The 12,422-nt window shown below is 46.4% G+C and overlaps 1 protein-coding gene across 1 annotated transcript in view; it reads left to right on the forward strand.

The window, feature by feature from the left end:
• Positions 1-12,422, forward strand: part of LOC146194353 (PHD finger protein 12) — an 86,634-nt gene that overhangs the window by 7,949 nt on the left and 66,263 nt on the right. The window lies entirely within an intron of this gene.

Raw genomic sequence — 12,422 nt, forward strand, 5'->3', positions numbered from 1 at the left:
TGTGCCACGTTACTGTAGGTCTTCATTGTTGTGTTGCCAGGAGCCATGATTTCCAGTCTGTTAGCTGTTCTGGTCTGTCCGACTTTTGCTAAGTGCTGCTAAATTTCTTGAGCTGGCTGCATTGCCTACTTGCTGTTTTCTTTTGATACTATAATCTCATTTCTTCTACTTCTTGCCACAATAAAAGAAACAGGCAGGAGTTTAAAAAATAACGAAAAATCACAGTCATCAATATCGACCATCCTTGTAGTGAATGGCGCAAGCTGCCCTCCCGAGTGTACTTTGGAAAGCGTCTACTAGGAGTCTTTCATGGGTGCCTCTGTAGTTGTTGCACATGTGGTGCGTGCCCCATTTCACACTTTGGTTTGCAGTTAGTGTTCTCCACAGAAAATTGAAGCGGAAATTTGAGGTCAATAACAATAGGGGGGGGGGGGGGGGGGGGGGTAAAACGAATAATGACAACACTGACTCTTTAAAAGAAAAAAAACAACAACAGCACAGGCGGGGTCTGAGTGCATTTCTTTTCTTTGAAATGCCGCATAATACAGTCGAACCTCGTTGCAACTAAGTAGTACTGAGTGCGAAAATTTGTTCGTTATATCCGATATTCGTTATAAAAGTGTGCCCAAATTCCTGTAAATAAGCTTGCTAGCAAAACAAAACAACATGTGCACTAATATGGACAGCACAAGGGTGCGAAACGCAAAATTTTAAAAATTAAAATCTTGGTATAAGCATGAAATCTCGTTTTTTGCTCCGTGTCCGAGAGCAAAAATGAATATAAGAAGGGATGTTGCCTCCGCTCATAATTTCGTGATGGAGCCAATGGAATTGGGTATACTGCGCGCGCATATGTCGGCCGCAGAGGCACGGCAGGGGCTCATGCCTTGAGGAGGCAATGGTGATGACATGTCACTCACATGCCTGTCAGCCGGTGCATGCCAGACTCAAACAGCGGCGGCGGCGACGCTCGAATCCAGCCATAGCTGTTCACGACTTTCGAGATCACCACGCGCGGAGGTGTGATCTCAGAGACCATGGGCAGTTGGTGTTAGTGTTTATCGCCGCCGCTAAATGACACGGCACGGTCATGGCCATTCATTACCTCAGAGATCACCGTGCGTGCAGGGAGTAGGGTGTGATCTCAGTTTTTGTTGCCGCTGCTGAATGACGCGGGCGATTCGATTGATTGAAAAATTGCATTTCTTGATGTTTTTTCCGGCTCCTTTACGTGTTTTTACCCGTTTTAATAAAAAAATCTGCTTCGTTATGACCGATATAGCTTCAAATTTTGAATTTCTTTTTTTTCGTTATACAAAAAGAACTGCCATAGAAATAAACCATAGACGTAACCAAGCTTTTATTTTAGTTTGTTTTACCCGATAATTTGCTATATCTGTGTTCGTTATAACGAGGTTCGACCGTATAGCTAATTCGTCCTACAGGGAAAAGTTTGAATTATCGAATAGCCTAATAAAACTGCTGAAAACCGTTTGCATCACAGCAGTGTTCTTTAATGAACACGTTGTGTGTACATTTGAATGAAACCTATATGTAACCAGGGATTTTTTGCAGGTTAAAATGCTTTATTTTGCGCACACTGCCGATAATGCCATTCCTTTTTTTAATTTTCATCAATGACCTCTTAGATGTTATTCCTGCGCAGGTGTCTGCATTATTATTTGCCGACAACTGTGTTATATTTAAAGAAATGCTTGAAGAAAAAGATCAAGAAATATTACAGGACACTTTAGAAGCTATTTCCCGCTTGTGTACAAATTGGGGTATGCGGTTAAACACTGATAAAACGGTACTTTTAAGAGTAACAAGGAAAATATACCCGTGTACCTTTACATATCAGCTTCACAAAAATAATATTTTCACGCACTTCCCGCGGTCCAGTATTGGAGGAAGATCAGGTTTGGCAGGATAAGCAAAAAAGGAAGCTGGGTCTGTCCGCTCTGGTGTGCTAATCTCCAGTGCATCCTAACATCTGTGTAAATAAACCTCGTAACAAGTGTGGTGGAGTTTGCGGGGTATAGATCACACGGAACCTCTCCCACACCGCCGAAGCAGGAGCATTGCTGGGCTACCTCCCCTACGGACGAACATGGCGCAAGCAGATGTTGCAACGCAGCCCATGCTAGCAGCTCAACCGACCGCCGCACAGCCTTATCGGGAACCTCGGCACTTCTATGGCAAGCCCGGGGAAGACGTGGATGACTGGCTCACCCACTGCGATCGGGTGAGCAAATACAACCACTGGGATGCGAATACCAAGCTGGCGAATGCGGTATTCTTTCTTGAAGAAACTGCGCTAACATGGTTTGACAATCATGAAGCATCCCTTACCACCTGGGATTGCTTCATGGAAGAAATGAGAGCAGGATTTGGCGATGCCGATGCTCGAAAAAAGAGCGCCGAACAGACTCTGGCTCAGCGAGCGCAAGTACCGGGGGAGACCTGCACAATGTACACAGAAGTCCTCAAGCTGTGCAGAATAGTTGATGTTCGGATGACTGAGGAAGACAAAATGAGCCACCTTCTCAAAGGAATAGCGCTAGACGTATACAACTTTCTCATCTGCAAGGACGATTTGAATACAACTGCTGATGTAACACGACACTGCCGCACGTTTGAAGGTCTGAAGTGACGCTGTATCATCCCCAAGTTTGGTCGGTTACCTAATATCACAACTTTTGCCAGTGTGGATTTGTCTGAAACGACGAGCATGGCAGATACAATTCAACAGATCGTCCGCGAAGAGCTTCGGAGGCATCAAGATATTGGGGGCCACGTCAGACCCATCTACAGTGTGTGGGGTTGTAATGGGGGGATAAATACGTTTTCCCCGCTTAGTCGCAGCTGACAATCCAAACAGCCAACCCCACCCAGTGATCGCGTGCGCACGCTGACCACTATGGGCCGTGCTCTTGGGAACAAAGGAACAACACGTGCTGACAACAAACAGGCATTTATTGCTGCAATAACAACAACGCCAGCTAGCAATAAAACACACTAATAATTACAGGTCGTCTTGACTCACCAGCAGGGCTATGGGCGAATGTTCGCCCACGCTAGGGCAGGGGATAAACTCCGAGGCCGGACAAGACGGGCAAGCGGGATAAGTCCCACGAGGCTTCACCTTGCCGGGGACTGCGGAGTGCCGCGAGGAGACGTCCGCTTGCGTCCAGGTCCCGATGCAGAAGGGAGTTGGCTTTTTCCGTATGCACAGTGACAAGATCAGGGGTGGCGCTTGTGCTGCCAATGCTGCCGCGACGCTGGCGCCATCTCTCCATAGTTAATGTTAACCACCAATGTTGGCGCCATTCCGCGATAGCTAGAGTAACTACCGTGGGGGAAAGCTGACTTTAAAGGGGACGATGGGAGACCGTTCCCCACAAGTGGCACCTATTCGGTAGACAGTAGCCCATCTTCTACCTGTTATGCTCCCTCTGTTACATCTCCTTCGGACATCCAATGCTCTGCTGCTCATCGCCCGAACATCCAGCCTCTCACCATCAATGCCTACAACAGCGAGCACTCTCGTCCTCCTCGTAGATTACATCCAGAATATGAAGCGTTTAATCCAAGCGACGATGAGCCTTATTCATCGAATGAATGTGAGCCGCCAGTGTGTTATGCCTGTGGAATGATCGGCCACATTTCACGTTTTTGCCGCAATCGCTGTCCGTACCAGCAGCATCGCCGACAGTGGATGAACTCCCATACACGGTGTTCTGCTGACAATGATGATTTATATAGAAGAACACCTGGCCGGAATGAGTACAGAACAACAGCTAGACGACAAGAACGCAGAATGGCGCTAAACCAAAGCGAATCTCCGGCCTCTGACCATAGCCTGACACCACCATCTCGGCTCCTACGGCTCTCCCCTTCTCCCCGACGACGGTCGCCACCTCCGGGAAACTAGTGAGTGCGGCCGATGGAGGTGAGATTGCAAATGATTCTAGCTTACCTATGCCTCTGCCCGTTTCGATGTTAAAGAACCGAATTGAAATGTTTGTGGACGGTGTACTTGCTATGGCGTTGTTGGACACAGGTGCAACCATTTCTATTATAATTCTCGTTTTTAAAAACTGCCTTGGTCTTAAAATTATGTTTGGTTGGGATAGTGTAGTGACATTGTGTGGTATTGGTGGCGAACCGCTTAACTCACTTGGCACTTGGAGTCTGTTCCGTGAATCTTGTTATCGCTGGCCTCACATTCCGAACTGAATTTGCAGTACTTGCTCGATCAACGCATGACTTAATTCTTGGACTCGAGTTTCTGGAACAATATGGGGCCACTCTCGACTTTCGTAATGGAGACATTTCTGTGAGCACTGGAATTGAATTTGCTTTGTGTGAAAATTCGCGGAGCAATCCTAGCACGCTTTCGGTTTCGGACGACATAATCATTCCTGCAATGTCAGCAGAGATTATACAAGTTGTTAGTTCAAGCTGGGCCAGTGATGCGTTTGACACTGTGGTTGAACCACTCAACCTCAACTGCGCGAAGAAAAGTATTCTGATTCCCCACTGCATCATCTCATTCATGGATGGCCATACTTCTTTTTGGACGACTAACTGCTCTAACGAACCTGTTGTATTACCACCTGGTCTAAAACTTGCCAACTTTGATGAAGACACTTTTAAATCAGTGGCAGTGCTCAGCACAGACAATTCCAAGCCTACCGCAGAGGCAGTGGCAATACAAGCCTTAATATTCGGTAAAATAGTAACAGTATGTTTGCTGTATATTCTATCAGATTATAGACTATGTAGCAAAACTTTTGAAAAGCTGATTGACCAGCTTCCAAAACCATGGCTGCTGGTCGGAGACTTTAATGCCCACCACCCATTATGGGGATGTACAAGAGCGGACTTCCGAGGTGCACTAATTGAAAAGTTCTTGTCCTCAGGATCATGTTTGCTCAACTCAAAGCAAGCGAACATACTACAGCTCAGCTCATAATACATACACAGCTATTGATTTAGCTATTGGCTCCCCGATGCTCTTGGCGGCTATAGAGTGGGGTTGTTATTGACAATCTATATGGAAGCGACCATTTTCCCATCTCAGTGAAGTACACAGGCAATAAAAATGTAAATGTGTCTAGTCCCAGGAAATTTAAAGAATATGCGGCCAACTGGAAGATGTTCAGGGAACACTCAGCTCTGCCCTGTTCATCAGTTACTGCCTTAGGCGTTGACGAATCTTAACTCTTGATCACGCTGTACATTACAGATGCTGCAGAAAAATACATTCCACAAACATCAAGTAAGCCACGAAACAAACGAAGACCCTGTTGGAATGCAGAATGTAAGACTGCTCATGAAACTCAAAACAGGGCTTGGTCGAATTTACGCCAATACCCCACGGCTGAAAACCTAATAGGATTTAAGCGTGCAAAGGCAAATGGCAGGCGTGTTCGACGCGTCTCCAAGCGAGAAAGCTGGTCATCATTCCTTTCTTCTGTGAACTCTTATTCTGACGCACACAAAGTTTGCAACAGCATAAGAGCACTCAAAGGATATAGCACAATCCCAACGCCCCTTGTCAGCACCAGTGGTGACTCTCTTGAACATCAAGCAGACACACTAGGGCAACACTTTGAATACATATTCAGCTCAGCGGCACAAGGCAACTGAGGAGAGGAAGCACATACATGATAAAAGACCATGCACAGGAAGAAGATAGCCCTTTCACCACGCAGAAGCTGAAGATTGCACTAGGTACATGTGGTAACACAGCACCAGGTCCTGACACGATCACACATGGAATGCTCAGGCACCTGCATGTGGACACTCTTGAAACCCTACTCTGCCTGTATAATAATATATGGGCCACAGGACGCTTTCCTAAAGCATGGAAGGAAGCTATCATTATCCCAATATTAAAACCCGGAAAAGAACCCACACTTGCTACTAGTTATCGGCCTATTGCACTAACCAGCTATCCATGCAAGCTTTTTGAAAAAATGGTCAATCGTCGCTTTCTTCATTTCCTTGAATACAATGGTCTTCTTCATCAAAACCAAGCTAGTTTTAGAGCTGGGCGGTCAACAACTGATCAGCTCATTGCATTTGAGTCTTATGCAAGGGATGCTTTTGTACATAAACTACATTGTTTATCTGTCTTTTTCGATCTTGAAAAAGCATGATAACACTTGGCGCTATGGTATCATCCGCGACCTGTTCTCTCGGCATCACGGGGAACATGTTCAATACAATACGAAGTTACTTGTCTGAACGGACCTTCAAAGTTCGTGTTGGCAATGCATACTCCAAGCAGTACATACAGGAAAATGGTGTTCCTCAAGGTGGTGTTTTCAGTTGCACACTTTTCATAGTCAAAAAGAACTCTCTAAAAAGCGTGCCGCCAAAAACCGTTTCTTGCTCTGTATATTTTGATGACATCCAGATAAGCTTCAAATCTTGCAACTTGGCCATTTGTGAAAGACAGATTCAGCTAGGTGTTAATAAATTGTCCAGGTGGGCTGATGACAATGGGTTTAAATTTAACTCTGAAAAGAGTGTTTGTATACTTTTCTCTAAGCAGCGTGGCATCAGACCTGACCCAAACATTGCACTGAATGGTCAGAACCTTGCCTTTAAAAAGGAACATAAATTTCTTGGCGTAGTTGTTGACGAAAAACTTTCCTTCATTGCCCACATAAGACACTTGCGACTGAAGTGTCTCAAAGCAATGAATCTGCTAAAAATTCTCTCTCACCTTTTATGGGGCACAGACCGCGACTGCCTTCTGAGCCTTCTGGATAGTGTAGTTGTATGACGCATTGACTATGGCTCGATAATCTATAGGTCCGCATCATCCTCTGCTCTAAAATTGCTCGATCCCGTGCATCACCTCGACCTTCGCCTTGCCACAGGCGCTTTTCGCACTAGCGCAATTGCTAGTCTTTATGTCGAGGCGAACCGATGTTCACTGCAACGAAGAAGAAAATTTACTTGTGTAACTTATGCTATAAAGGTACTATGCCAACTGGATCATCCATGTTGCCGGATCATCCATCCTTGACAAAACTAGCACAGCACTTTTCTCAAGAAAACCATCTCTGATACCACCATATCCAGTCAGAGTTGCCACACATATTGAACATCTGGACGTTCCGGTTGCCAGTGTTCATACAACTTCCATAAAAAACTTAATTCCTCCTTGGGAAATACATGATGTTAATTGTTACCTGTCGTTTCTTGAAGTGGGGAAGCACGCATCCCCTACTTCATGTCATTTTAGGCGAAGTACACTTGTGATGAATATTACACTGATGCTTCAAAGTCTGCTCAAGTGTCCTGTACAGCACATGGACCGCAATTTTCACTTTCAAAAGCACTGAACAGACATACAAGTATATTTACCTCTGAATGCCATGGAATCCTGCTAGCTGTGAGACACATTATTGAAAACAAAGTATGTACAGCAGTAATCTACACAGACTCCCTCAGCGTTTTAACCTCCCTATCTTCGAAATGGCATAAGAACCCAGTCCTAAACTCTCTCTTTTACAACCTCATATCTGCCCATAAATTAGAACTTAAATTTGCACTATGTTTGGTACCAGGCCACTGTTGTATACCAGGCAACGAGGTTGCTGATAGGCTTGCTGCGTCAGCTGCCCTTCGAAATGACAGGCATTGACAAGATAACTTATCATGACCTCAAGCCACACATAAAAAACATGATTCGGCAGCAATGGCAAGAGGAATGGGACGCAGCAACAGGAAATAAACTACACACAATAAATCCAAGGATATGCAGGTACACCATAGAAAAACGAGACAGATTTAAAGAAGTAGCTCTGAGCAGGCTGAGAATTGGTCACACATACACAACACATACATACCTTTTAACAAACTCTCCTGCACCACACTGTTTGAGATGTGGTGATCGGCTTACTGTAATTCATGTTTTAATTATATGTGCACAACTGGAACCATCAAATACCTGCCCACCCATCCATTTTTATTGATGACAACCCAATGTTTCCTTTAAACCATATGCTCAAAGTCTTATCGAAAGTAGGCTTTTTACATGTAATATCTTATCGACGCGGGTCTCAGCCCGTTCCTCTTTGAGAGGACGGATGAGATCTTTTAAAGCATCTACATATCCTTTTTTCCACAGCTCATCATACATCGCGAATGAATTTTAGGCCCTATACACCACTGTTTTTTATCCCTTCATGAAACATCACAACTTAGCACATTACATCAACTTGAGTAGACTGTTCACCTTGTGTTTGGCGCTCTTTGGACTGAGACGCCCTTGCGCCATTAAAATCCTTTATCATCATCATCATGCTTCAAAATCACCAGTACCTTTGCAGTGCAATGGCTTCACAGTGGTGCTTCTTTGCAAGCGGCCCTTTTATGTTATAGACCCTACCAGGGTGGCGCAGTGGTTAGGACGCTCCCAAGTATGCGGGATTGAATCCCAGCCTCGGCAACTGTTTTGTGGTGGAAGCGAAAATCAAGGGTGCCCTGTGCTGTGCGATGTCAATGCACGTTAAAGAACCCCAGATGGTAGACATTTCTGGAGCCCTCCAGTACGGCATATCTCATAGCCTGAGTCGCTTTGGGACATTAAACTCCAAAACCAAACCAAACCGTTATGGGGATACTTTGCTTCACGGGCTGTGACCCGTGCAGTGAAGCATCCTCAAACTGCAATGGTTGAGCATACTGGAAGAGCAGAGAAAGCACATAGATGCAAGAGAGAAAATAAGTAGTAGTCATTAGAACGGTGTGACTCTATCCTGAAATAAAACTAAAGAATCAGTAGTATGCACTGTGGCATCTATAACGGCATGACTAGCGCCATCGCAGTCACCAAAAGCTGTCCCTGAGTATAGCAGACTTGAAACCCAAGAGGGAGGTGGTGGTGGGTGGGTGTTTTGAAAGCTGGGCGGCAAATCCACTGCTGCCCTGCGTGCAGTGGTGTGGATGCTGTGCAAGTCAAGTATACGTCACCCCACCTTGTGGAGTGATATATACTTGTCATTCTTTGTGTCACTTATAGTTCTCCAAGCCTTGATGAAGTCTAAGGAAGCAAGAACTTGGCCTTTTTGGTTGTACATGTTGCTTTTGACACGCTGAATTACTTACTGTATGGAAAAACTGGACACAGGCAAGACTTGTGTCCAGTTTTTCTATAATTTAAAGAATGCGTCAGAAGCATCTCGATTGAAGGCTTCGACCAAAGCATGAAGCAATACAAGACAATTTGTTTGTCATCGCAAATGGATCAGGCCGTTGGATGTCCAATTGCTGGATCTTCTGATTGATTGTATTGTTCAGTGATGGTTAACTATTCTTCAGGCATGGATGCAGTTAGAATGGATAGACATGGTTGATAGCCATGTATCACTCCACCACATGTCACACTTGCTTCTCGAGGTCTCATTGAGGGTCAGGATGAAGTCGAGGTAGGAGGTCTAACGAAGTGCTTGAGTTTTGGAAAAAGCCTTGGCTCTCTTTGAAAGGAACTATAAGTCAAGAGGCATCACTGTATTTCAGAATGTAAATTCGTGTCCTTACCATCTGATAGTCGGGCTCTTCAAAGCTGCTCAAAATGAAGTTTTTGCATGTTACAAAAGCTGCACAGGTTTATGCTTGGTACCACTGCACGATGGCTTTCCAGAAGTGATATTGTACACTAACCCTGTTTGCCCTGAGGCCGTAATGGGGAAATCAGGAAAAAAGGCATGCAAGCAGAAGATGTGATGGGGAAAGGATGGCGCTGGACTTGCAGATGATTTTTTTCTTGCGCGCATGTGCCCCTGAAGGAGGAGGAGGAGGAAAAAACATTATTAAAAAAATATATATAAACACTCCCAGGAGGACCTCTTAGTCCAGGAGCCCTCTGGCTGTTCCTTCTAGCTTAGCCCGCTCGACCAGCCGTAACTGATCTGCAGGTTGCGTGGCTAGAAGGGCAGCCTCCCAGGAAGAGGGGGTGGGGTTTTTGACGGGAGGAACGCGGATTGGATGTGGGCATTCCCATAAGTAATGGTAGAGGGTGGGTGGGGTGGCGTTGCATGTGGTGCAGTACGGTGGGAAGTCCGTGGGGTGAAATATGTGGGCAAATTCAGGCGATGGAAACGAATGTGTTTGGAGTTGTCTCCAGTACGTGCTGTCGATGTGAGAAAGCGTGGGATGTGGTGGCGGGAACGTGGCACGGCAGCGACGATAGTACTGAACAATTGTAGTGTAGTCAAGAGGTTCAATGGTGGTGTATAATGAAGGTTTGGGGAGGACATCCACTGGCGCCCGGAAGCTTAGTTCTCGGGCAAACGCATGAGCGCGCTCATTTCCGAGGATGTCCTCATGCCCAGGAACCCATGTGGTGGTGATGGTATCGGGAGGGGTAGGTAGAGTAGATAATATTTTAGCAGATGAGTGTGGGAGGGTTCCTCGCAGTAGATATCTGTATGCTGTTTGGGAGTCTGTGCATATTGTGGTGTGCTGAGTCTGCAACTGACTGATGTGTGCAATTGCGAGTGTAATGGCCAAGCATTCGGCCTCGGCGATGCTAGTGCAGTGGATGGAGGCGGCATTGAATGTTGAGCGGCGAATGTCCCCGAATACAGCAGTGCAGATGTGAGGAATGTCCGGATTGTGTGAAGCATCCGTGTAGATGATGTCTTGGCGTGTGGAGTACTGTTTGGAAAAATATGAGGCACGGGCTGCGCGACGACCTTTGTGGTGTTCGGGATCCATATTTTGTGGGAGGGGTTTGAGCTCGAGGAGGCTCCGCAGATGCGGAGGGATGGGTATATGAGTATGAGGTGAGGGATCAGGGGTATTGTAGCCCATTGAGCGCAAGAGATGAGTGCCTGTAGATGTTGTGCGGAGTCGACGTTGCTGGCTGGAGAGGTGCGCCTCTATGATCTCCTCAACATTGTTATGAATGCCTAATTGAAGGAGCCGAATTGTACTGGTATGACGGGGTAAATGGAGGGCTGCTTTAACGGCTGAGCGGTGTAGGACGTTAAGTTTATTGAGTTGGGTTTTGGTGATGTGATGATAGGGGAGGTGGTAAGCTAGTCGACTAACGATAAGGGCATCTACGAGTCTTAAAGTGTCTTTTTCCTTGAGGCCATGATTGCGGCTTGAAATGCGACGAATGAGATGTGTTATCTAGTTGATTTGGCGCTGCAGGAGGTGTATGGTGTAGGTGGCTCTAGTGTCCTGTTGAATGTGGAGACCCAGCAGTCGGAGCCGTGGTACTTTTGGTATCGGAGCGTTGTCAAGGAGTACGGTGATGGTTGGGGCACGTGGGGAAGGCTTGATGACTAGGAGCTCAGATTTCTGCGGTGCACACGCAAGACCTATAGCCTTTGTATATGTGTGGATGGCATCTGTAGCGAATTGCAAAGTTTGTTCAACTTGGCCAGGGCAACCCTTAGTAGTCCATAGTGTGATGTCGTCTGCGTATATTGCGTGCTGAAGGTCAGGTATAGTCTCGAGTATCCGGGCTAAGGGAGTTAGGGCGATGTTAAAGAGGATGGGTGAGAGGACTGAGCCCTGCGGTGTGCCTCGGTTGGGTAAATAGATGGTCGGGGAGGTGTAGGACCCGAGTGTGATATGAGCCGTGCGTTTGGTTAGGAATGCCTCAACGTAGCGCCAGATGCGTAGCCCGCAGTTAGTTGTGGCAAGGGTAGACAGAATGTGGTCATGGCTCACGTTGTCAAATGCCTTTTGTATATCAAGTGCAAGTATAGCCCGTGTGGCATGTTTATGGAGGGTATTGTTTAGGATGGTCTCTTTCAGGTGCAGTAGAATGTCGTGGGTACAGAGATGTGGGCGGAAGCCGAATTGAGAGTGAGCAAAAAAACCGGTAGATTCGAGTTCAGGTTGAAGCCGTCTAAGGATTACATGTTCATAGAGTTTGCCAAGACAACTTGTGAGAGAAATGGGGCGTAGGTTGTCTAAGGAAAGGGGTTTTCCGGGCTTAGGAATGAAGTTGATTGCAGCATGTTTCCAAGAGGCTGGTAAAGTACCCTCCCTCCAATGTTGGTTGTAGTAAGCTGTGAGTTGAGAAAGAGATGTATCATCAAGGTTTCGAAGGAGTTTGTATGTAATTTGGTCGGGCCCGGGTGCGGTGCTACGAGTGATATGGGCGAGGGTGGACCGTACCTCCACGGTGGTTATGTCCTCATCTAGCCTTGGGTTAGGTGGGGGAGGGGATGGGGGCGTGGAAGAAGGTGGGAGCGGGGGCGAAATGTATCGCTGTGTGAGGTATTGAAGGATGTCTGTGCCTTGTTGGGCTGTAGTGTGAATGAGGCGGTGCGTGTTGATGGCTGTCTGTTGTTTGGTGGCTGTGGGGTCGAGCAGGGTTCGGAGAATATTCCAAGTTTTTCGCGTGCCTAAAGTACCCTGAAGGCTATTGCAGAGGT

Source organism: Amblyomma maculatum, chromosome 3 (assembly GCF_055883805.1).
Source record: "Amblyomma maculatum isolate TAMU_Amacu chromosome 3, ASM5588380v1, whole genome shotgun sequence".
NCBI lineage: Eukaryota > Metazoa > Arthropoda > Arachnida > Ixodida > Ixodidae > Amblyomma > Amblyomma maculatum.